The 24,641-nt window shown below is 35.5% G+C and overlaps 1 protein-coding gene across 8 annotated transcripts in view; it reads right to left on the reverse strand.

The window, feature by feature from the left end:
* DMD (dystrophin) overlaps positions 1–24,641 on the reverse strand; it is a 1,840,970-nt gene that overhangs the window by 419,883 nt on the left and 1,396,446 nt on the right. The gene's annotated exons all lie outside the window — the stretch shown is intronic.

The following is a 24,641-nucleotide window of genomic DNA, read 5'->3' on the forward strand; positions in this document are numbered from 1 at the left end:
GTCTTTTAATGGTTTACAAATTGGGGAAGATAAATTATTCAAATATTTCTCTCATTGTTTAAAGCTCACATAATATTTAGACATATGCTTATACAGGGATAGGATTTTTAACATTAATGCATTGAATTCCACATGGAAAAAAAAGGCTGTCTAATTGAGGGGCCTTAAGCTGCTTCCATTTTTTACTCTAGAGCAATTCTTTTGGCTTATGGTAAAGACATCTTTAATCCTCTCTTCCTATATGTAGTCAATGAATTAACTACCATTCTTTTTAAGGGGAAGGAGGGATAAGATAAATGTCTCCTGTACCCTTGCTCCCATCTTAACAAGTACCACTAAGCAGCAACTTCTCACCTTCTCTGCAGAGGTTGTCTTCAATTAAAAATACACCAGAAAGGACACTGAGTAGTGCTTGCAGCTAATTGGCAGTACATTCCTTCCAAAATTTCAGAGGTACCTCCATTTAATGACTCCCCGGAATAAGGTAAATTGCATGAAATTTACTTTGCAGTTCTTAATATAAATTTGGGTCTATCATTAGCAAAAACTCTTAAAAAAAAAAAAACTGGGGTCAGTATCCATTTAAATGAAGCACAAGAAAAAAAGGTATTTCACTTTCAAAGGACCTATGCTGTACCTTTTTTTTTTTTCTTTTTTGGAAGATTGCAACTCATCTGTTTTATATCATAATGGCAATAATATTGCCTCTGAGTTAACTGTGTAATAATTCACTTTTGGTACTGCAATAATTGAGCAAACAGAAGCTGGTACTAGAGGCATTCCTTTCCTTTATTTATTGTAATATTTTTCCATAATTTAATGAGAAACATTTTGAGAGAAACATTTTTATCCTTTCATGTTAAATTAATTTACAATGCTATGAGCTATAATAAAATGAGAGAAATCATCAGCAAAAAGCAAAAGTTAATAAAGACAGATATTCTCAAAGTTTCAAGGACTGAAAAAAGCCTAAATCACAAGAGTATTTGCTTTCTTCTTCTTTTTTTTTTTTTTGGCTTAGTTCAATTTGTCATAGTTTGCTCTCAATTATTTTGTACTTACTAACATAATATCGACGAATTGTAAAAGATACATTACTAAAAGAAAACACACGTAATTAAAATCACCTACGAAACAACAAAAACATTGTGATTTATTTTAGTAAGCTACTCTACACTTACATAAAGAAAACTCTGATTTTTACTAGTATAAACCTACTTGGGAAAAATTTCAAAGAATGATGAATAAGGCATGAGGAAACTTCACATTACTGGAATGAAGTTTTCTGCTTAGCATATTATGGACACTCAAATTTGATAGAAGCCACTTCAGTATATCTTAGGAAATCTTTACTCAGATTCTGAAATCTGAGGAAGAATTAAGATGACCTGGGCTGTGGAATCTTTGTCAAGAGACTCACACTCTCTGAATCTGTTTCTTCATCTTTAATTAATGGGATGGGACTAGATCAAGGAGAGAAAGGTTTGCCAGCACCTGGAGTGCTGGCACTGGGGAGCTCCTGAGGACTCTGAGGCCCCACACAGGTTAAATGGGGACAAGTGCTCTAGTACGTGTATCAGCTGTTTGCCATCCATAGAGTAGATCACAGCAAAGGTCCCTGCACATTTCAAGGTTCTATGATTTAATGAGAACGTTTATTATTTAGCCAGCGAGTAAGCACACCTCCCTCTATTGAGCCTGTATCCATACAACTAACAACCTAAAGAGGTACAGCTCAAAGAGTGCTCCACTGACCAGCAGCAGAGGCATCACCAGTGACTTAGTGAATCAGAATCTCTGGGGGTGGGACCAAGTAATCTGTGTTTTAACAAGCTCTCCAAGCAATTCGTATGTACGTAAGAGAAATACTCATATAGAGCACTGTAGAAAGAACAAAGAAGCTATATAATTTCTAGTCCTTTGCCTAAAGGACCTTTTCTGGGGGGAGAAAATAGATGTAAAACAACTCAGAGTAAAAGAAGGTCATTCATTCATTCAACAAACATTAAGATCCTACTATATGCTAAGGACTGTGCTAGTTGCTGGGGATATAATGGTTCTGCCTTTGTGGAGCTTACAGTCTAGTGAAGGTGACAGACAATAACTAAATAAACAAATAAAATAATTTCACTTTAAAGAAAATGCTATGAAAATCAGAGTGCTGTGAAAAATAGCAACACGGATGACAATGAGGTGTGGAGAGGGATACTTTCAATTTTATCTAGAATCTGAAAGTTTTAGTAACAGTATGTGTTAAGATTCAGTTAATTGATAAATCAACAAATACCAACTGCATGCATGCTGTGCACCCAGGTAGGCATCTTGGGGAATATGAGGATGGGTGTGCCCTGGAGAAGTTTATAATTGTTAGGAAAGACAAGATTTAATTACCAGCTATAAGCAGTATGGAGTCCACAGTAGGGAGATATTTTAGAATTGGCCCTTTGTTGAAACTATCCCCTCTCTGCTTCTTGGTTAATACTCTTCTGATTTTTCCAGTTCCTGGTTTTCTATTTCAACTATGCAAGAAGAATTCAAAAAAGAGAGAAGTCAACATTGGCTGAAATCAGTGCAGAATGTTCTATGGAAGAGGAATTTCAGATGGGCCTTGAAGGAGCAGTGAAATGCCTTTATGCATTTTTGTCTTCACCTTTATGTGACGACAAATAGGAAAGGCATTCCAGGGATACGGCTATTATTAGCATTCCTAACACATCCATATGACCATTCTATTTCTGTTAACGGGTACTGTCGGGAAAGATGCTCTATTAATACCACATAACATATCAGAAGAGTTGTGGTTCAGTCCAGTACAGGATACATTGTGTTTATGCTATTTCTCAGCATTTTGACTAACTGTCGTTGTTTTGGTGTTAACTTCCAACGACTAAGAGGGACTTAAATGAGTGTGGAGGTAGAACTGTCCAAGAAAAGATGACTCAGTATTTATATACTGACAGTCATATTATAAGCACTATCCAAGTGGTTGTTACATATAAGAAATCATTAGTATATATATGTCCTTTAATACTAAACTTCTTCTGTAGAACTGCTCAATAATTGGTTTCAATTGCTTGCTTTGAAGCGCATAATACTTTACTGAATAGATATCCCAAACCTACCTAATTAAATAGGAATTAAGACAAATAAAACCTTTTAATGATCTTATTTAACAAGTACAGAATAAAACTGAAAATAATACAGTGGAAAAAGGGAAACGTCTTTATACTAATGTCACTACATAGTATTGATATTAAGCAAATTACATCTCAGGAATGACAAATCATATACACTTTACATAGTGTGAGATGTAGCTAAGGATTATCTCTAACTAGTGAATGCTAAGAAAAGGAAACTATTATCACTGGTGCGGGGGTAGGGGGGAGGAATCCTTTTAAAAATAGGATTTAACTGTCAATAAAGCTTTTTATAATAAATTCTTATCAAGTTTAACATGAAAGGGTTGTAAAAAGCAGATGTTACTCAAGAGAAAATCTGATTTTTATTGCTACAATCTTTCACTGACTTTTGTCTCATTCTCATGGAGGCTTTTAACTTTTAACAAAATATAAAATTGAAGAGCTTTTTAAAAGAAGAGATTTTACAGAATGTATAGAAATATCTTCTTGAGTTATAAAACCCTGATCACCAGATACACTTAGGAAGTGATTAGAAGGTTGAGTGATAAACATAGATTTTACAAATGTTGTGATTATAATTTTCTCTACTTCTAATTATTAAAAAGTTCCATTTAAGGTCTTAAATTTGCCAGACTAATCTAAATTTACTAGTGAGAGGCATCCTTGAATTCTCCTTAATCTGTTTAGTTACTTGAAATGTTTAATACTTTCTAATCAAGAGAAACCTAGAGTCTCAAAGGCATAATGTTCCCTCCCAAAATTGGTTTAACTTTAGATTATTTAATTGGAACTCCAAAGCATTAAAAGTTCATCCTATTACCTTGGCATCCTTCAGAGCACCTGGCACAGTGTTAAGTACATATTAGATACTCAATAAATATTTTTGAGGGGCTGAATACTGCTTAAGAAGGAAATAACAGTAATTATTTACATAGAAGATACTTAAACTCCTAAGAGAAACAGTTCTTCCTTATTTATAGGGAAGACATGGCTAGAAAGTCAATTGTATAAACTATGGCTTTGATAAAAATCTATTTTTGTTTTGTTTGAGTCATTCAACAAGCTATTGTTGAGTATACATTGTTTTGACAGAGTGAAATGCTGAAGATATTTTTTACAAACAGCAGACTCATTTAAGAAGCTCAAAGTTTAATGGTGGGTTGTTTTGTAGGTGATTTGATTCTGATTTTAACTTGTTTAAGGATAATGATCTCTGGGAATCCAGTACTGAGAATACGACAGGCTCATAAGAAACAATTTCTGAATGATCTTATTAACTCGTTAGTATATCTCAAGTGGTGTATTTCTTAAAATCTCCCAATTAAATATGGTCATTTTTTCCTCTCTAGAATGTAAGTCCTTGAAATCAAGTTTATCCTATACCTTACAAACTAGCACAGTAACCAGCAAATGGTGGATACTCTATTGACAGATAAATATTAATCCATTAATGAGTATTAATATAAATTATAGCAGCAGAGTTACATTTCTGAGCCAATTCAGGAGAGTTAAATATTTAAAGAAAGAGTACTATTCTTAGGTTGCTAAGATTGTTAATGAAATAGATCTCATTATATTTCTCTAGATTTTTGTATCATACAGAAAAAAAATCACAAAACCATCTGTGCCAGCTATGTTTTCTTTGTCTCTTCAGACCCACTCCCCTCCCTTTCTCCACCGTCCAAGGGACGGACTTGTAGGATTACATCACTGGGCTCCCACGTCCTCTGGTTTTCTGGTTGGACTCCACTGACAGAAAGAACTAGTAAGAGATCGGAAGGAAGGAAGAGACTGAGGTCAGGGTATTGAATCCCTTGGTCTCCTTCCCTGGCTGTCATTTTAAGGCTAATTTTATCCCTTGAAAGAAGGTCAGTGTTTCACCTAAGGCAGTAAGAACTACATGATCGCTCTTATTCTAGGTTCTCAGAAAGCTCTCTTTCCTCGGATCCATTCAGGACTAGGAGAGGTGACAGCTCTGCTCCTGCTAGCCCAGGGATCTTGCACTATCTTCTGTGAGTTCCCTACACCCAGCCCACTCCTGGATATGCAGTGCTTGTAAGTCAACACTCAAATTACGCTAGTTCGAAGGTGCCACGTGCTGTTTCCTGTTGGGACCTGACTAAGACACCAACACAAAGGGGCAGCAAGACCGACCATAAAACAGGCAAGGATTCAACACTTCACAGAGTTATTATAGTATTTGTGTTAATGGAAGTGGAATTGGTCAGTAAACTCTAAGTACTATACAGAAGTTGGTTATTATTATTCATCACAAACTATGGGAATTTCAGACTGTGTCTATACAGGTTTCCTACCACAAAACCAGTTGACATGGTCTAAGGTGACAACAGGATTGATGTGGCTGTGCTGTGTCAGTTGTAAAATAATTACACTGAAAACACATTTAAAATGTGTTAACAATATATTACACTGATACATAGGTAATTACACTGGGTTATCAGATTTAGCCAGTGTTTATATGGCTAACCATAGACATGGTCTCAATATTCCATTATCCACCTGACCAAGATCACTGGCCACTTTAGGTTTCCCTGGCCTGAGACTGATTAAGAAGAGTCCAGGTCTGTAAAGGGACAGGGAGCACAACCTTGTCTGAGTTATCAGTATAAAATTAGCCTTGCAGTCACTCATTCTGGCTGTGGTTGAACTACAGTTACAATCTTTTCCTCTGTCTCTTCATGCTTAGGAGAGCCTGCAGGCAATTCTCTATAAGATAGTTTTATCAAAACAGTCATAGTGATGCTCAGAGTGTGCTTTATAAATATTTTGGGGGCAAAGGTGGCATTAAATAAATTTGCCCAAATAGTCCTCTTAATGTCATATTTTGGAAGTGACACCTATACTACAAACATATTTTGGGAAGCAATTAACTACCTCATACTGATAAAAAAATAATATTGATTTCTTACTATTGGGACTGGCAATGCCTTATAAAAAGAAAAAAGCATCAAGGAAGGCTGGAGTGATGCTTTAAGGGATCTTTTTCCTATAAAAACCTCCAAATTAGCTGTCAATGGGCACAACTGAACTTATTTTACTATACTCCAGGTTCATACGTAAAGAAAATTTTGATACTATTTTATTGGAATAGCTTGTGTTGCCTTAGATGATGCTTACACACCAACTTTTTAAATTTATCACCATTTGTTTCACTTTCGGTGGCTTCTTTTAACAACAATCCCTTGTCAAGCAGTCAGCACTACTTCATAAAGGAAGACTTCAATGCCTTGACCTTCACATTCATGACCCAAAGTGCAACGTGCTTCCACAATCTCTATCACTTCTCGATATTATCCTTTTTGGGAAATGCTAATGTTTTGTTTTTGTTTTGTTTGAGGTTCATTCATTGGCTCCATTTTCCCAGTTTTTTAAAAGCAGTTTTGAAGCTATCTTCTCTACTCACCAAAGGAAGTCTTTTTCATTACATGCTTGCACTGATCAAAAGAGGAGCTGTACAATTTTTATTTTCTTAAACAGACACAAACAGGTTGTAAAAATTACTCTCATGCCCCTTGAATTTTAGGTGTTTCTTTCAAATTTAGGTCAAAAGCCAACATTAATAGTCAGATGGAATGACTATCATATGAAAGAGCTGCCAAGCAGATAATAAGTTTAGAACTCCTAATTGAAAAATGAACACATCCACATTTGTATCCCTAAATTGAAGAAAATGGCTGTTTTGGTTATCACTATAATGAGATGCTGCATAGTTCACATGCTGAATCCCGAAGGAGGAGCCATTCATTCCTCTCTGATGGATGTTTCTAGGCGTCCGTATAACTTGGAAGATGAGGGTAGGAAGTTTAGGCACAATAGGAGGGATCCTACTTTTTTTTCTAGGGGTTGTAATACCCCTAAGTATTAACCAGCCTTCCATTTGTGTGACTTGCTCACATTGTCTCCAGCAGACTCTGTAACAGATTCAGTTATTGGCATCAAGTCTTTCATATCCCTAATAGCAATATATATCCACATCCCTGCCATGAGCTCACGAAGGTGGAAAGCATTTGCCTACCCCTTGACTTTGGGCTTGGCTATATGACATGCATGCTTTGGCCAAGACAAGAGCAGAAACTTAAAATATGTTGGTTGTGCTTCTGTCATTTTCCTGGGAAGCTGCCACCCCTTCATCCCGAATCTCAGAATAAGATAGAGGGGGCAGAACTAACCTGGACCTACAGCCTGGAGACAAGCAGTCAAGCTAAGCCTAACCAAGATCAACCAAACCCCACTAAATTGCAGATCTATGAGTAAATAATTTGTTTTGTTGTTATTAGCCATTGAAGTGCTTTTGTTTTTTCATTATGTAGCAAAACTGACTGATACCTACTATAAAGTGAAATATGGTTTATAAGTAATACAACCAGGAAAGTTCTGCTGAACTGACATCTGCTAAGTAAAAGAAGAAAAGACCAAATGCTTAGAAAGACCAAATGATTAGATATTCATGCCAGGTACAAGGATTAGATAATAATTGGCTAGAAGCAAGGATTAGAAATAAAAAAGCAAAACACTAGTCAGATTTAACTTACTGGGTCATATTTCCTAGTTTTCAAGCAGACTGTTCTAAATGGCAATATCTGAAAGAAACCTGATGTGATAGTCTAATGACTGTGAATTCTATGGTCTTTGGAATACCTCCCAAATGCTAAGTTCGAGTTTAAAACAAAACTGGATTTGCAAATAAACTTTTTTTTGTACAGAAAGGGAATAACTCCTCTTGTCTAGAAAAGGACAAGGAAGTGATAAGGTACTTTTCGGCATTTGTATTAGCTATGTTTCCAAAGAGTGGTGAAACTGGCTCTCTCCTGCTGTTTAGTCATTTACAGATTTCTTCTTATGTATGATTAACTGCTAACGGGTAGAAGATATATTTCACCGCCAGCTACCACAGCTAATTCAAGAGAAAAGGTTTTCTTGGGTAGAGTTCTAATTTCATTTGCTGCTTCAAATGTTTCCTCTGATTCTTATATAGTCTCTGAATTTGAATGACAGCTTCCTAGCAGTAATACGGGAAAAGTATAGGAGACCAAGTGAGGACTCCAGGTGATAATTTCTTAACATCAAAATTCTTAAAACACAGTTCTTTGTTTTACATTGGAGGCTGATGAGACTGACATGTTTTTCGTTTTGTTTTGTTTTATTTTTGGGGGGAGGTGATGGGTTTGTGTATTTTCTTGATTGCAGTGACAGTTTCAGGGTGTATACATATGTTAAACTTATTTAGTTGTACCCTTTAAATATTGTGCTGTTTATTGTATGATAATTTTATTTCAATAAAGGTACTAAAATATTAAGTGCCTCAAAAGAAATCATGCTAAATATGGGCAAAGTCTCTACACATAAAAGTCTAACATGTTGTCTAAAGACATTTAGATAGGTCTAAATAAATGAAGAAATCTACCATAGTCCTAGACTGGACAACTCTCAATATTGCAAAGATGTAGATCGACATGTTTTCAAATAGGTATCTCCATGGGTTTAATTTTCCTCATTTGATAAGTTGATTCAATGATTTCTAAGATTTCATTTTCAGCCCTGTGATTCTATGATTTATGGATTCTGTAGTTTGAAGCCTCAAGAGAAGAGCACATATAATTAAAGTTCAAAACAGCACCACAAGTCTAGCAGCTACCATCATATTTATGAGCAAGTCTCGAGTGAAAGAATGCTTCTCCTTGTCTAGGGAGTCATTTCAACAGGACAGAAGATGTATATTTTCTACAGTCTTCACCTAAACTGCTCCTCAGAGTATTTTCCCTTTAAGTGTCAAAGAGGTATATGAATTTTAAATATTAAAGATTAAAAAGCTGTGATGATTGAATTTTTCTCCTAAGTTTAAGCACTTAAATAATTCACTAGTGATAAAACTAAATAGTGGTAAATAATGCAATTTTTAAAAAAGACCACATGGGATGAGTTGAAAAATCGAGGCCCACTGGGTATCACTGAATCAGGTTCCCATCAGCCTATGGTAGCTGTAGTGGGGGCTAATACATAGTCATTAATCAAAACCACATTTTAGAGGCTTTCCAACAGATTGCTTCTATGGAACGCCTTTATGTGAGAAGACTAATGAAAATGGTAAAGCTGAATGAATACTTTGTTTAGACTATGTTCAAGAAATTTTATTCAGAAATAAGTAAAAGTTCAAATCTGGGCTGCCAAAAAGACAAGGAAGTGGCCCTCCTTCAGCCAAGGATCATAGGCCCCTTTGTGCAGGTTTGGAAAAGCTAAAAGCCAGCTAGTAGTGTGTAGCCCCAGGGGAGGGCTGGCTGACCAGACTGATTCTTTTTCTGACTATGCTCTGCCAGGCCTACGTCCTTCAGTAAGCCATGGTTTTCATAAGAAACACTGAAGTTGTATACTCCATCATTTCCATTACTGTGAGGTTTTTACAAGCTCAAATTACCATCTGAACTTAAATACACAGATTGAATTCAAAGAATATGAAGAAATGTGCTGGTAAGCTAAGAAAAACTATTGCTAGACTTCTAAAATAAATACTAAGATGCCTAATTCACAATGTATTTTGTCTTTAAATTCCTATCTCAATTGATCTTTACCAAAAAAATTTTTCCCTAGATAAAAGAGAAAGTACAACAAATACAATTTTAATTTTTTGGACGTGGATGGATCTTCTGTGAGATTAAAAAAATGGAATCGGTTTCTAGGCTTTACCAGTAGCCTAGTAAAAAATATCTGTATTTCTTGCTCCAAATAAATCATTTAAAAATATATCTGAATTGAATTTATTGTAAGATCTTAAAGTGAGCTATAAATATGGTAATATCAGGCACAGGGATTTTAGGTACCCTAATAACATTTAGAAAATATTCATACATTATTCTTAGCTAAAACTACCATAGTTAAGAAATAAATCCCTGAAAACAGATTAGATATTTTACTAGTTTAACGAAACAGCACTGAATGGATGTTGAAGATGTGGTTTTATGAAGAAACTTCAGGGAACAAAGTTTTAAATCTTATGCATTAAACAAAACAGAAAACAAAGTATGTAGCTTGGTTTAATGAACATAAAAATATTTAACGGAAGAACACTCAGTAAAACTAATAATTTTGTAAATGATATAGATTGATAAGTTGGTCTTACTGATTAAGGCTTTGTCACAGTTTTGGTTACAAATCAGGAAGTAACATAACATCCAATGTACACTGATTATTACTGAGTTTAAGAGGACTTCTATAGTTATAATATTACGTGTAATATCATAAAACAGTTGCTTTAGTTATAGAAATAAAATAATATGTACACCCTACCTAAGAGTAAAAGCCCAATGGTGAATATATTCCTCTTTATAAAAATCACCCAATTAAATCTATAGCTTTCATTAATTTTTTACTGAATTTTCTATTTAATGATCCACGTATGTAGCTTTTTATTCTCCTACCAAACAATGAGTATATATTGATTGGAAGTATTCTGAAACTATTTTGTGAAACTAAACTGTGTTTTGACTTATTTGTGTCAATCATTTGTTTGAAAGTTGCTCTTAAGGTGGGAAAATACTTTCTTCCATTTTAAGTCACAATCTTGTAGGACTACAGTTTTTCTTTCTCATGGGAACAAAAATATTTTCAACAAATCTGGTATAGAAATCTCTGGAAGAGAGCATTCACAAATGAATTCTGATCAACAGATTGCATACATTTCCCAATCAGCTGTGCAGACTGAGCATTTTCACGGCTCCAGTCATTTTATAAAGATGATGCAGAATTAATCAGTCTTCCTGCCACTTTTATTATTTATATATTCACAGTATTGACAGATTTCATTTTCTTCCCACTCTCTACTCCTCTTCTACAGAAATAACACTCACGACATGGAACAGGGAGCAGCAAGACACATCATCTGACCTTCCTTCTTTAGGGCATTACTCAGCTAGTCCTGAGAACCTACAAACAATAATGTGGGATATACAGATCTACATCAAATGTCATTTCACTTCTTCAAGTGCTTTCTCTAGAATATGAAGTCTCCTTATTCTTCAGGCCGCAATATAGGTAGGCAAATAATATAGTAATAACTGTGACTGGAATAATACAGAAATAGATATGGCTGCAACTGCTGTAAATACTGGAAGAAAATTCCCCTAGGACCAATGACATCAGGAAGCCTTGCAGAAGACCAGTCTCTCAGAATTTTGAGCAATCACACTCAAGACATTACAGGATGCACTGTATCTTCTCCTGGGATTACTAAAAATCACAACTGTACCCAAATCACCTAGCAACAGTTTATGCCACTAATTCATTTTAAAGATATATTAACACTAATCTTTTCAAATGTCTCTTTGAATTGATTAACAGTGTCTCTCGGAAGTTCTCAAATTTGATTCGGCCAAAACGATGGAGGAAATTAATATTATTCTCTTGGGTCATTTCCCTAAATTCAGAAAGGTAAAGAAATACCAACTTAAAAAACAGACATGTCTAATAATAAATGAAGTCTGAATATATAAAAAGATTGTTGTCAAGACAAATCCACTGCCTGGTAGTCTTCGGCTAACATCTGTTGTTATATAGACAGTATGACTTACATCCAGGAGCTAAATACGAAGAAATACTGAATAATCCAATTATTCAAAAGGTATGCAAAATATATTATTTCAAAAATCCCTCTCCATATTATTGCTGTTTTGAATACTTTAGCTTTAAAACATTCAATTAGATACATCTATGGGTTTAGTTTTAATTATTATGTCAATAAGATAGTAACATAATAAATCCATGTCAATTTTAGAAGTATTTCTAATATTACATAATTAATTGGAGATGAATTTCTCATGTAATTATCTCTATGAAGACAAACCACAAGGGTAATTAACATAGCTATGATTCCACACCACAAGGGTTAAGCCAGATGGTGATGTTCATTATTTTTATCTTTCTCACAAAACCAAACATCACTTACTTTCTCCTAGGAATGTGTGCTGTGTTAAAATTAAAAACATATTATTATGCAATACCTTGATGTAAGGATATTTTTTAAAAAACGTAATACATAAATGTGTGTATCCCCTCAAGATTCATGGTGTTTTCAACCATGACAAATGCTACTCACCAACAAATTAACAGAAACAGTGTATTTATGATATATAAGCTTAATACAATGACACCAGACAAGGGAAGATCTAATTATTTAAAAATTTATGTTTAACAGTGAACCATTAAAATTAAAATGCAGGCTTTATATTTTTAACTACAGAAATAGCTGATATTATTAATTTTCAATAGTCAGTCAGGAGAAACTAAAGCTTATTTCCTGTTTCAATTAGCTATTGTCACAATAATGCAGAATAATATCTTATGGTTTCAAACAACACTGCCCTTAAGGAGTCTGGATAAATTTTCTTTTTCCAACACCATATGAAAGAAAATATCTCACATCATGAAATTTAGTCACTTTCTGTGAGAAGCCTGCAGCAAAGGGACTTCTCAATCAGATACACCATGTAGGCAAACTATTCTCTCATTGTGTGTGTGTGTGTGTGTGTGTATTCTGTCTCTCCCTTAGAATTCCCAACATTTTTTGTCTTGTCTCCCAAATTCTTGCTTTTCTGGTGATGTTTCATTTTTGTAAACAGAAAATTAAAAGAAGAATGTATTTGAAAACCTGCTCAGAGAATGAATTTCAATTTGGCTCCTCTATTAGAGGACTAATTTGCTTTCTATGTGTAATTCTGGCGTGATCACTATTGCATATATTATAGGATTTCAACTCCTATGCCTCTACCTAAACTCATTTGGAGGTTCTCACATGGTGGATCAATTGTCTGAGTTTTCCTGAGCCTACATACTGCCACAACTTGTCTCAGACTTCTTGGTAAAGCAGCAAGAGAACTTTCTACCATATTTCTTTTTCCTTTATTTCACTAGGCCTGAGTAGGCCCTTCTCTGTTGTCTTGACTGACTTGCAAGAATAGAAAAGCATGCTGTGGTTTGTTTGTTGTTTTTCTCTTGCTTGTTCCCCCCCACTTTCTTTCTGTTAACTCAACTAATTATTTTCTATTTTAATCACATTCGTAACACAAACTATTTCATATGCAAAGAAATAGAGACTCAGGAACAAAGTTCAAATAAGTAAAACAAAAACATGTTCAGAATAAAATCTTCTTTGCTTGAACTAACCGAGGATGACAAACTTTATTTTTTGAGCCCACATGCAAAAGGAAAATAAACACAAAATTATAGGTATAAAACTATTTATTCTGGATAAATGTGATTAGGACTTCACTGACTGGTTAGTAAAATACTGCTGAAGGGGTCATGCCTTTCTGAGGATACTTAGATAATCCACTCAAGTGTACATGATACACACATACACACACACACACACACACACACACACACACACCAAAGCAAAGCAAAGCAAAGCAAAGGAAAGCAAAAATCTTTTTTCCCATTCTTAACTTTAGTTTTGAGACACTGATTATAACCTTGATCTTGTTTAACAAAATGCATTTCTGTGGAAGAGAGTAGCTTCTTTAAGTCAAGGCTAAGACATAATTATGAAAAATTCAGCCAATAATACAGTTGGTTTAAGGCATACAAATAACCTGAGAAAAGAAACTTTCTTTCTGATACTGTAATTTGGTCATGTTAGGCTAAGTTATAATTTAATGTCACGAGCCATTAGATCATAACATTAAATTAATGATCAGGCTCAGATGGAGGCATGGGCAGTTTTATATAATATGCAAAGGGAAAAAGAAAGAAAATGGTAATGTAAATCTCTCTCAGCACCATCTGGCTTATTTTTCTCCCCATGCCTCTCCAAAACAGTGGGAGGAATAAACAATACCACTCCTGATTGGCTAGGCAGCAGAGATGAGGATACCAAATGAAAAATTCTCCAAAACAAGCAGAAAATCTAATATTTTCTTCACTTCTTTCTTCCGCATAAGCACTGAGAATCTGTCTTGCAAAATCCAAATTTGTCAAATTTCAGAGCTGAAATGGCCGTAAGCAAGCATCTGGCTTGGTGGTTCTCAAATTTAAATGGGCACAAGAAACACCTGGGGGCTCTTTAAATATGCAGATTCCCTGGCCCATCCCTAGAGAGTCAGCTTCTGACACTGCATTTTAAATAAACTTTCCAAGCTAAGACGGTGTAGAATGTCTGTGAACTTGGAGAAACATTTCTTTTGTCTGGCTTCAAATTTTTCAGAGGATAAACCTGCGGTCCCCAATGCCACTGATTATCACAAGATCACCCAGGTTTCTGGTCAGGATCAGAACCCAGATCTCTTGACCTATAAAATAAGATACTTTGCACTCTGTTATACCGTGTTACTTTCATAAAAGTCTGTTAGTGCATGTCTTTCTTTTTAGTGTGACACAACATTCACAACACAAAATTCACTATGTTAACCATCTAAAAATGTACAGCTCAGTGGCATTAAGTACTTTTACACTGTTGTGCAGACATCACCACTCTTCATCTCCAGAACTTTTTCATCTTCCCAAACTGAAACTCAGATATTCATTAAACAAGAAGTTCCCAATCGGCTCACCACCAGTGCCTGGTAACCACTGTTTGACATTCTATCTCTTATGAATTTGACTATACTAGGTACCTCATATGAGTGGAATTACACAACATATATATCCTTTTGTGTCTGGCTTATTTCTCTTAGCATAATGTCTTCAGGATTCATCCATAAATCTCATGTTTTGATTTGCTGAATTCTTTTAACTGCTTGCTCAAAACAATGTTCTAACCCTTTAAAAATGAGGTTCTATAATTTGCCCAACTTCAATTAATGGCTGCTAACTGGGAGAAAGAATTCAGAAAGGACAGTCCTGGGTGAGTGAAACAGACAGAGCCTGGAGGCAGGCACAGAGACGTGAAATGCATTTTCCGCCTAGTTGAAAGTCACTTAAAAAGAAACAGAAACAAAAAACGTGAGCAAGAGAGAGAGGGAGAGAGAGACAGAGAGACAGACACACTAAGAAAACGATAGGAGAGATGGACAAAATGGAGGAAAAGTAAGACGTCCTTAAGGCTAACTTGTGCCCTGGTTATTTAGTAGAGCTATGCAAATGAGGTATATTCTAAAAACTTAACTGGTACACATCGGTGTAGAGGAGACCTTGGGGCAAAGAGTAGAGAAAGAAAAGCAAATAGGGAAGTGAAAATATAAGCATCTATATTGTTATTTGAGAGATACTCGATTGCACTTAAGATTTATTTTTATTTTATAAAGTTACTGCCATGAGTCTTTCAAAGCTTTTAAGTAAGAAAGGAAGTTATTTATGTTCTGTTATAGAAAAAAAACTTAAATTAAAAAAAATCAGTATAGTAGTATAAATCCAACTTTTCACTTGGGGGCAGGGCCAGAAAAAGGGAGTTTAACCAAGACTTGAAGCCCAAGTAGGAGTTAGCCAGGTAGAGAAGAAGAAGAAAGGTATTCCGGGCCAAGAGGACCTCCTCTCTTGACCTGGATAATGCCTACTTGCTGTTTAATACTTAGCTCAGTGTCTTTTACCAGAAGCTTTCTGTGTCTGTGTTATAACATGGCCCCCCAAACTTTCTGACACTCTTCCATGGCAAGGCGGAGTTTATGCCCCATCCCCTTGAATCGGGGCTCTGTGATTGCTTGCACAATAGAATACGGCAGAAGCGAAGCTATGCTAGTTTCCAGGCCAGGCCATAAGAAGCTGGCAACGTCAACTTCTTCTCCCTTGGTATGGCTGCTCTTGGGGCGGAGTGATTATGCTGTGACAAAGCCCAAACTGCTCCATGAAGAGGCCCACATGAAGAACTGACAGCCGGCACCTATTTGCCAGATATGTGAGTGAGCCCACATGGAAGTGGATCCTCCAAGGGCCTGTTGCTCTGCCTCAGCTAATACCACGAGGAGCGGAGACAGTTTCCACTGAACCTTGCCTAAACTGTAGATTCACGTGCAGAACAAGTGATAACTATTGTTTTAAGCTGTTCAGTTTGGGGCTGGTTGTTTTGGAGCAAAAGTCCACAAGAACACCTACCCTGATCCTTCCCATAAGGTATGCAGGAGGTGCCCCCTCTTCAGGGAGTCCAAAGGACTCTGTACTCACTTTAATTATATCCCTTACCTCCTTGACTAGATCTCTTTGTCTTCCTCCTCCCCAGATTCTACCACTATCAATTCCTCTTCGGGACCAAGTATGGCTCTTATCAATATCTGCATCTTCAAACCTCTTTATTGTTTGGTGGCAGATCACATGTCACAGTAGCTGTCCTTAAAAGTCACATCTAGAAATCCACTCAAAAATGTTTCCACCATGTATATACATTGCATGAATATAAAAATTTCCTTTAGGCCATCAATGGGACATGAATTTCGAGTCGTCTAATCAATCCAATGGTTGCATTCCAATAATAATTATTTTCTACTCCTAAAGAGAAAATGTCAACATTTGCCCACAGCAGGTAAAAATGCTATCTACCCTCATTTCAGTTTTTAAAAATTGCAGTGTACAATAATTTTCCAACCATTTGTGAAGCAACTGTAAAAACTAAAAATAGAATTTATGGAGTAAATCATTGAGAAGCACACCTGGTCAAGCAGTACATAAATATCAAGGTCTCATTCTATTTGGAGCCACAGCCGGGAATTAAATTCAATATTGAATTGTTGAATTGAGAGCAAAGGATTGAGGTGAAATGTGGCTGGTTCCTGAAAGCAAGTGAAATGCTGCTTTCTGCAGACAATAACTTTTTTTGCTAACTCCTAAGAATAATATATTGTAAAAGGTGATGGAGATGAATAGAAATTAGGGAGGAAAAACAAATCTTCAGAGAATTTAAAGATTATATTTATACTACTAATAATATTGAATTGTCAACTTGCTAATAGACCTCAAGGACAACAATGGATGCAGGAACAAACAAAAGTAATTTGTTGTTTTCTCACTATCAGGTAATAGACATTCTTTCACCTAGACTAATTTTGATCTCCAGTGGGGAATGATTTATTTCTCCCACATTCATGAAACTCTCTTTCATAAGCAGGTGTAATGGCTTCTTGTACCTCTACAGGTAATGACTGACTTATGCATAGACCTTTGATCAATAACCTTTCTTCAAAGACCGATATTGTTACAAGTGAAAAAAAAATGTGAACTTTTTGACATTTTTTTAATGTAATTTAGAAAACCATGTAAACTGCAAATGGACCTCATATGGAATGAAAATCACATGCTGATAATCTAAATTATTTTGAATACTATTAATCTTTGATTACTACCTGAAAAGTTTTGTTATCAGAAATATGAAAGGCACAAGAGTGACACTAATGAAGTTCATTTTTAAAATAATTTGTAAATACAAGACTGGAGATTGTTTTTTTTGATCTCCCCTATTCCACAATTTCAGAATTTTCCAACAGTAAGGGGGGCTTTGCTACCCACCACATAAAGGGATCTCTCTCTCTTTTTTTTTTTTTTTTTTTTGCCTAGAAAGTCTGCTCCCAAAGGCCACTAACCCTCAAAAAAAAAAAAAAAAAAAAAAAAAAACCAAAAAACAAAAACCAAGAAAACCTTTGAGGTTAGAGGAATGGAGAAGGAGAAAGTGATGTGAAACTCTTTGACTTTTTCTGTGGTCAAACTTTTCCTGACCTTTTCTATTCCTGTTTGGAGAAGAAGGCCTGAAATTATATAGGTTTTGTCCAGGTTCTGATGGAGATCAAAGAAAGTGAGTGAACAGTTGCATTCTTCTCATTGTCTTCAGTGCTACTGCCTCACAGGATGAATTTAAAACAATTTTATTAATTTTATTAACATATCTTTAAGCCATTGATGTGACTTCCAATGTTGGTCAGATCATTTGAGAAAAATAAACTATTTATACTGAAGCATGTTTCAGGGAATCTCAATGTCTGGTGTCTGGTTGAAAGAGAAGGGTGGCAAATTAACTGATATCCCCCAAGGAGTTCATTACGAAAGACAAAATATCTCTTTTTAATTTTCAGTGTAGTATGTTTATTCTCAAGAATGGGAGTATTATGGTTTGTTTGTATCTGAAGACTCTGAAGAGCTTTTCAAACATGAGTCAATACTGACATTTAAGAACTAAAATCTATTGAAGATTATTAATCTCTTCTTGATTAGAAAAGACAAAGCTTAAAAAAATCAGAGTTCCAGTACTCATGGTAGCTAATATTTCTGGCACAGTATCATTAATTCATCCATTTCTTATCAAGTAGTTTCTCACTCAACTCATAGGAGGATTGCACCATTAAGGAATCTATAGTGAAATAAATAGAAAAGCTTACTTATAAAAATTTACATTTTATATGCCTGATAATAGTAATAAAACTAGTAGTTACGTTTACTGGCTGCTTACTATGTGTCAAATACCGTTCTATGTACTTCACATACCTCAGTTCACAACACCATAACAACAGCCTGATGGGGTAGATGTTATCATGACCCCAGATTTTTAGCTGTGTAAACTGAGGGCAATTAAGCAATGTGTCCATGGTCAGTAAGTATCAGAAGCATGAGTTAAACCTAGGCAGTTAGGTTTCAAAGCCCACACTACTAAATGTTATCCTCTTCAGCCTCTGTAAAACAACACAGAAAGCATGAAACATTATTTAAAGTGCAAAGAAGTGCCTTTGGGAATTGAGAGGGAGACAATACAACTCGTGGCTTGGCGGCTCAGGGACCAAAGGAGGATTTGAATATGGCCTTCACTGAAAATTACGCGGCATCTGGGTAAATCGAGATGAGGAAAAGGAGTCCCAAGGGAAGAAACAGGTCAGCAAAAGACACAAAAGTGAACTGGCCAGCTGTGCATTTTAGTACAAGTTGAGGGTGTGTGGGGAGGAAAAATAAGAAATAAGATTAGAAATTGAGCTTGAGAGCCAATCCTGGAGGGCGAGGTGAAGGAGTCTATAGAATATTCTGAAGGCTCTGAGAAGCCATAAAAGGTGCTTGAACAAACGAGTTGTATATTCTTCACTCATTTGATGTTTACTGGCACCTATCATGTGCTTGGCGCTGTCTTGGGCAATGGGAATAAATAAGAGAATAAAGTAGATGAAACCCCTGCTATCCTGAAATTTGTAATGTAGTTATGATCTCTGCTTTAGGAAGCTTGACTTAAGATGGCAATCTGCAGACTGGACTGGAGCAACACAGTGGGCAGGAAGAAGTGGAGGAAGATAAAAGGTTGTATGAGCATGAATTAGAGTGGTGGTAAGTGGACTGGAGAAAAAGGAATGGGTGCAAATGATTAGGGAGGTAAAATCAATAGATCTTGAAAATGAAAGTAAGGCAAGTGAGCAGGGGATGTCGAAATGACTCTGGCTGAAATTTCTCTGACTGAAAAGACAGTGGCGTGATGAACACCAAGACAGAAAATAAAGACTTGGTATAAAAGATACAGCCTATTTGGGTCACATTGACTTTGTGATGTCTGTGAGATATATGAACAAGAAATGTCTCATATATGGTAAGAAACATGGAACTGATACTGAAAATAGGTAAAAATCTTCAAATCATTGGATTAAAGGAGATGGACAAAAGACTGTTTCTAGTCTAATACTTAGCACAAAACCAACGCTTAGTAACTGCTGGTTGACTACTGAATAAAAAAAATGAGATTAATGAAGACAGAAAAGAGAGCCCAGAATAGGTCCTCAGGTAAAGAAAGAAGAATGAGTAGTTGCAGAGGCAGGAGAAAACCAGTGGACTACAGCACCTCGACAAGCTAAAGGATGAGGAAAGTTCCTGAAGACTGTGGTGGGCAACAAAAAAAAGTATGCAGACATTTCTATGGCAATTAGGAGTGTTCCAGTTGAATTCCAGAAGTGTTCCAGTTGCGAGGTAAATGCAGAAACTAGACTGAAAAATGTAAAGGAAAGATGGATGCTTAGGAAGTAGGAATATTTCCACTAATCAACAAATTCCTATGAGGTATCATGATCTGAAACTTGCTCTTGGTTATCTTGGGTCTTTGCCTGGAATGCTGAGTTAGTTTAGAGTATTAGGTGAAGGTCAGAATGTCAAACTTAGGTTCAAATACTGATGCCTCTCTATACAGTTGTGTGACCTTAAGAGAAATTACCTGAACTCTCAACGCTTCAGTTTCTTCATCGGTAAAAAGGGTAAGATCGTGCAAAAAACCAAAAAAGGGTACATCACACATCATGCAAGAAAAGCACTTAGCACACTGCCTGGAACATATATTTTAAAAAATGTGACCTAGTATTATTATCTAGCCTAATAATTGGATAAATGAATAACTGGATAAAATGGTGTTATTAATCCCCAAAAATCAAACATTTATTTAATAGACTTTTATTTTGAAATTTTTCCTTCCTAATCTGGTGTGCCAAAACTCAAGTTGATTTTCAAGGAGGTAGTAATAGCTACATTACTGAAACTCTCTAAGTTTTTCCTCCTCAACTGAATATGGAAATAATAGTACCAACACCAGAGGGTTTCAGTGACAATCAAATTAGAGAATGAAAATGAAAATGCTTTGTCAATTATAACCAAGGAACGATTTAGTTATTATTATTCTCAGCATTAATGAATATAACTTTAATCCACTGATTTTTTAAGAGTATGGTATTAGGTTTATATCTTCAATTTGACTTTTGCTTAATGGTAATTCATAACATCAATGAGGATCTTTCGCTTAGAGAAAGCTTTTTCAAAGTGCTTTTATATTTATTACCTTATAAGATCCTCATAAAAGTTCTGTGAGGAATAAAAGACAATGGTTATTAGGAACTATCAAAACTGACTTTTCAGTACGCATAGTGTCTTCTTACCTATATGAGCCTTTCTTTTAGTTTGTATATATAAAATTATAGAATGCAATAACTGAATTACAAAGTTATTCAACTTAGTGCTTCCCTTGTATCATTCCAGATAATAGCTAACTGTAATGTAATACCTCAAAAAGTAGATTCTAAAGTTTTGATACATTGAATTTACATGTTTATATATAAAAGAGACCATGGTAAGATGGTTCAGAGTCGTAGAACCCTTATACTCAAGTGATTAAATTCATTATATTAAATTTAAGTGATTGTTTTACATCACTGGATAAATATAAATGGATTCTTCATTTCTATATTTAGTCTTCTTTACTATAGAAGATAAAACACCAGTCTTGAACATTTGTCCGCACTGACTTTTTTTCTAAACTTTTAATTATTTTTACTATTTCTTTTTTGGATTTTCTCTGTTATCTACAGGGATTTCAGGGTCCAAACGTGGAACATAATAAACTACTGAACATCATAAGATGACAAGCATGTGGCTCCTGAACCTATTTCTGAGTACTCAGTCCACAGTACTGTGAATGTGCATGACCTTTTACAGCAGAATAAAAGAGAAGACAAAATGTTCCATGTTTACATAAGAGAAGAAAGAAATTGTCCTTATTGGAAAGAGTTTTTCAAGGTCTTGGATACCTTACTCAAATACTTTTACTTTCTCCATGGTAAAAATTTTACACCAAACCTTTGCTAGTTCTTTGCCTTTTTTCATGGTTGAAACACTTAAGAGAATCCCCAAAGCTATGTCCCTTTGAATAACAGAAGGTGGTATCATTTAAACCTAATTCTGTGCTATAGTAAGTAGTATTTTGGTGACTTTTAGGCATATTTCTGAATGGAGAAATTCAAATAACAGTGGCAGATTTCTGTGTAATGTTATATATTTCTATGGATTCCATATTGATGTCGTTCAATTTTACATCTTCCATGTGGATCTTTCTCCAAATTTTAGATCCACATTCACAACTGCTTCAAGGGAGGTGATATTTTCACCTCTACTATTCAGACACCTCAAAACTGGCCACATTATTGACTTCTCTTCCCACAATTATTTCTCTTCTTTAATTCTGCAACCCTGTGGAGGCACCCAGTCACGGCAAATGGTAAGCAGTCAGTGACTCCCCACTGTACCTCAAATTCTCCCCTCACCATTTCCTCCCATAAAGTTTATCACAATGCTGATTTTTTTTTCCCTCCAAAGGGCTCACACATCTGTTTCATTTGTTCAGCGTCAACACCTTAATGATCACTTCTGTCTTGGAATATTAAAGAAATAACTTTCTAACTTTTGTTCCAATTCATTCTCCTCACAGCTATCAGACATCTTTCAAAACTCTAAGTTAGGTTACTCCATTTCCTTGCTTAAAAAGCATGGTGTGACTTCCCACAGACTACATATAAAATCCAAAGTCTTAAAGATAGATGGAAAGAGGGAGGGAAAGACAGCTTACACATAATGAGCACTTTGAGTACAACACTCTGCCCCTTTGGGGGGCACTTTACACGCATCCTATCACTAACTCCTCACAAAAACCTGCAAAGTGTTATATTCATTGTACAAAAGAACACAAGTGCAACTTAGAGGTTAGGCAACAAGTGTTAAATAAGTAGTCTTCCTGCCTACAAGGTTCAGACTCTATCTACTATACCATGCTGTCTTTCTACATAATTCAGCCACAATTGATCTTTCCAAATTCATTTCTTATCATAATCATTCCCCGGCCAAAGAGAAGTGCCTTCAAATTCTCAAACTACCATACTGCCCAGGATTTTCAACATGCTGTTTCCTTTGCCAAAAATTCTTTTTAACTTGGTGTATCTAGCTAACTCCTAACACGTTCTTCTAACTTTGTCTGAACAGAGTTTCTCAACCTTCACTGGACATGAGAATCAGGGACAGGACATGCTGTGTTCAATTCAGCTTGTATTTCTGGGGGTGAAACTCAGACATCAGCATTTTTAAAAGCTCCTCCAATGTATAAGCGAGATTGAAAAACAGTGTTTCAGGTGAGTTACCTGGCTTCTCTGGCAGGCTTATCTTAATCACCTTCTCTTTTTACCAGACCATGCCTGGCCCTCTACTGTAATACTCATCACACTACTATAATTTTGTCTTTGCATAACTATTCCACCTCTGGGATATAAGATCCCAAGGGCAGAAATCATACTCCAATACAGAGGTTTTTGAATATATGTTACCCAGTGAGCCATTGTGTAGATACACACGCACACACACACATGTACATGCAAATAATTGAAATCAAACCTTCACAAACTAATACTGACCCTTATTTAAGAGTGAAAAGCTCTTGTTATTTTCTATTCTAGTCTATTAATTGTATTCCTTTCTATTTGAAAAACATGGATTCATACTCATTAAATTGATTATATAACCTAGTATTTTGTCTGAACTGTTTGAAAAGCATCTCTCTAATCATGTTTGTACTGCTAGTCCCAACACCATGCTAGGCATCTAACAGGTGTTTAATAAAGATTTGATGAATTAATCAAAATTCTTGGGGGAAATTATATATATAAAAGTTTTACACATCCAAAATAGTAGGCAGTCATCACCAGGCAAAAGAAAAATATCAAGATAAACTTTCAGACTCTTTACACACCAAAGTAGAAAGATTAAAAATACATATAAAACCCAATTTAAATTATAGCAGCAGAAAGGAATACAAAGAGGGTTTTCTTTTCTTAGCATTAGGGATCCTCAGATTACCTCTCTCTTCTCAGATGCCCCAAGAAATATGATGATTCAATTTATTCAGGATATTAATTTCACTACTGAGATTTCATTCTCCTTTTCTTTTTTTTGGAATTAACCAATGGGTCAAGATATTTTGTAAGCAATAGTGAATAAGCTACTTCCTCCTAATTTCAATAATGTATTAGAAATATAGGATCACTTGATCAACTTACAGGTTTACTCTGATATACATACAATTCAAATTTATCAACTTGGTCTCTCTTGAAGTGTTTTGTTTAATAGATGAGCATTTCTACAATTGGGGGTGGGGGCGGGGGAGTTGAGAAGAGACATAGGAAAAATAAATGAAATCATAGGAGGGAGTAAGCTGAGAGATACGGCCTGAGATACGGCCCAGATCACAGATGAGGGAATCTCCAATATTAACTGCCCCACAGTTTCTCTTGCTGAGAAAAAGATACTATGTATGCCACCTTTATGACCACCTCTCCCCACCACCTACCCATACCCACAAACCTTCTATACAAGCTGGTACAACAATTATTTCTTTGGGGTGCGTAGAGTATCAATTAAGATTGATGAAATATTAGCAAAGATGCAGTCTTCCCATGTTCAATTACCCATGGTTTTATGTTAGAACTTAGATGTGTGACCATGTTTATCAATTCTCTGAAGTCCAAAGCAGGAAATGTTTCGGACACAGGAAGAATCTGATTCAATTATGGACACAGTTCTTCATTTTAAGAATAAATTTGCAATGAAAAAATTTCAAATTGTCATCTCTTCGGGCTCTATACAGCACTCTCTAAAAATATATTGGCTTTAAGATTCCAATTATAGAGTCAGAAATAACAATATTTACAAGAAAAATCTCATCCTGAAGTACAAGGACAATATAATGACCTTGCTTTTAGTAAGGAAAGTAAATAACTTTTTTTTTTTAATATAAGGAAGAAATTT

This window comes from Camelus bactrianus, chromosome X, assembly GCF_048773025.1.
Source record: "Camelus bactrianus isolate YW-2024 breed Bactrian camel chromosome X, ASM4877302v1, whole genome shotgun sequence".
Lineage (NCBI taxonomy): Eukaryota > Metazoa > Chordata > Mammalia > Artiodactyla > Camelidae > Camelus > Camelus bactrianus.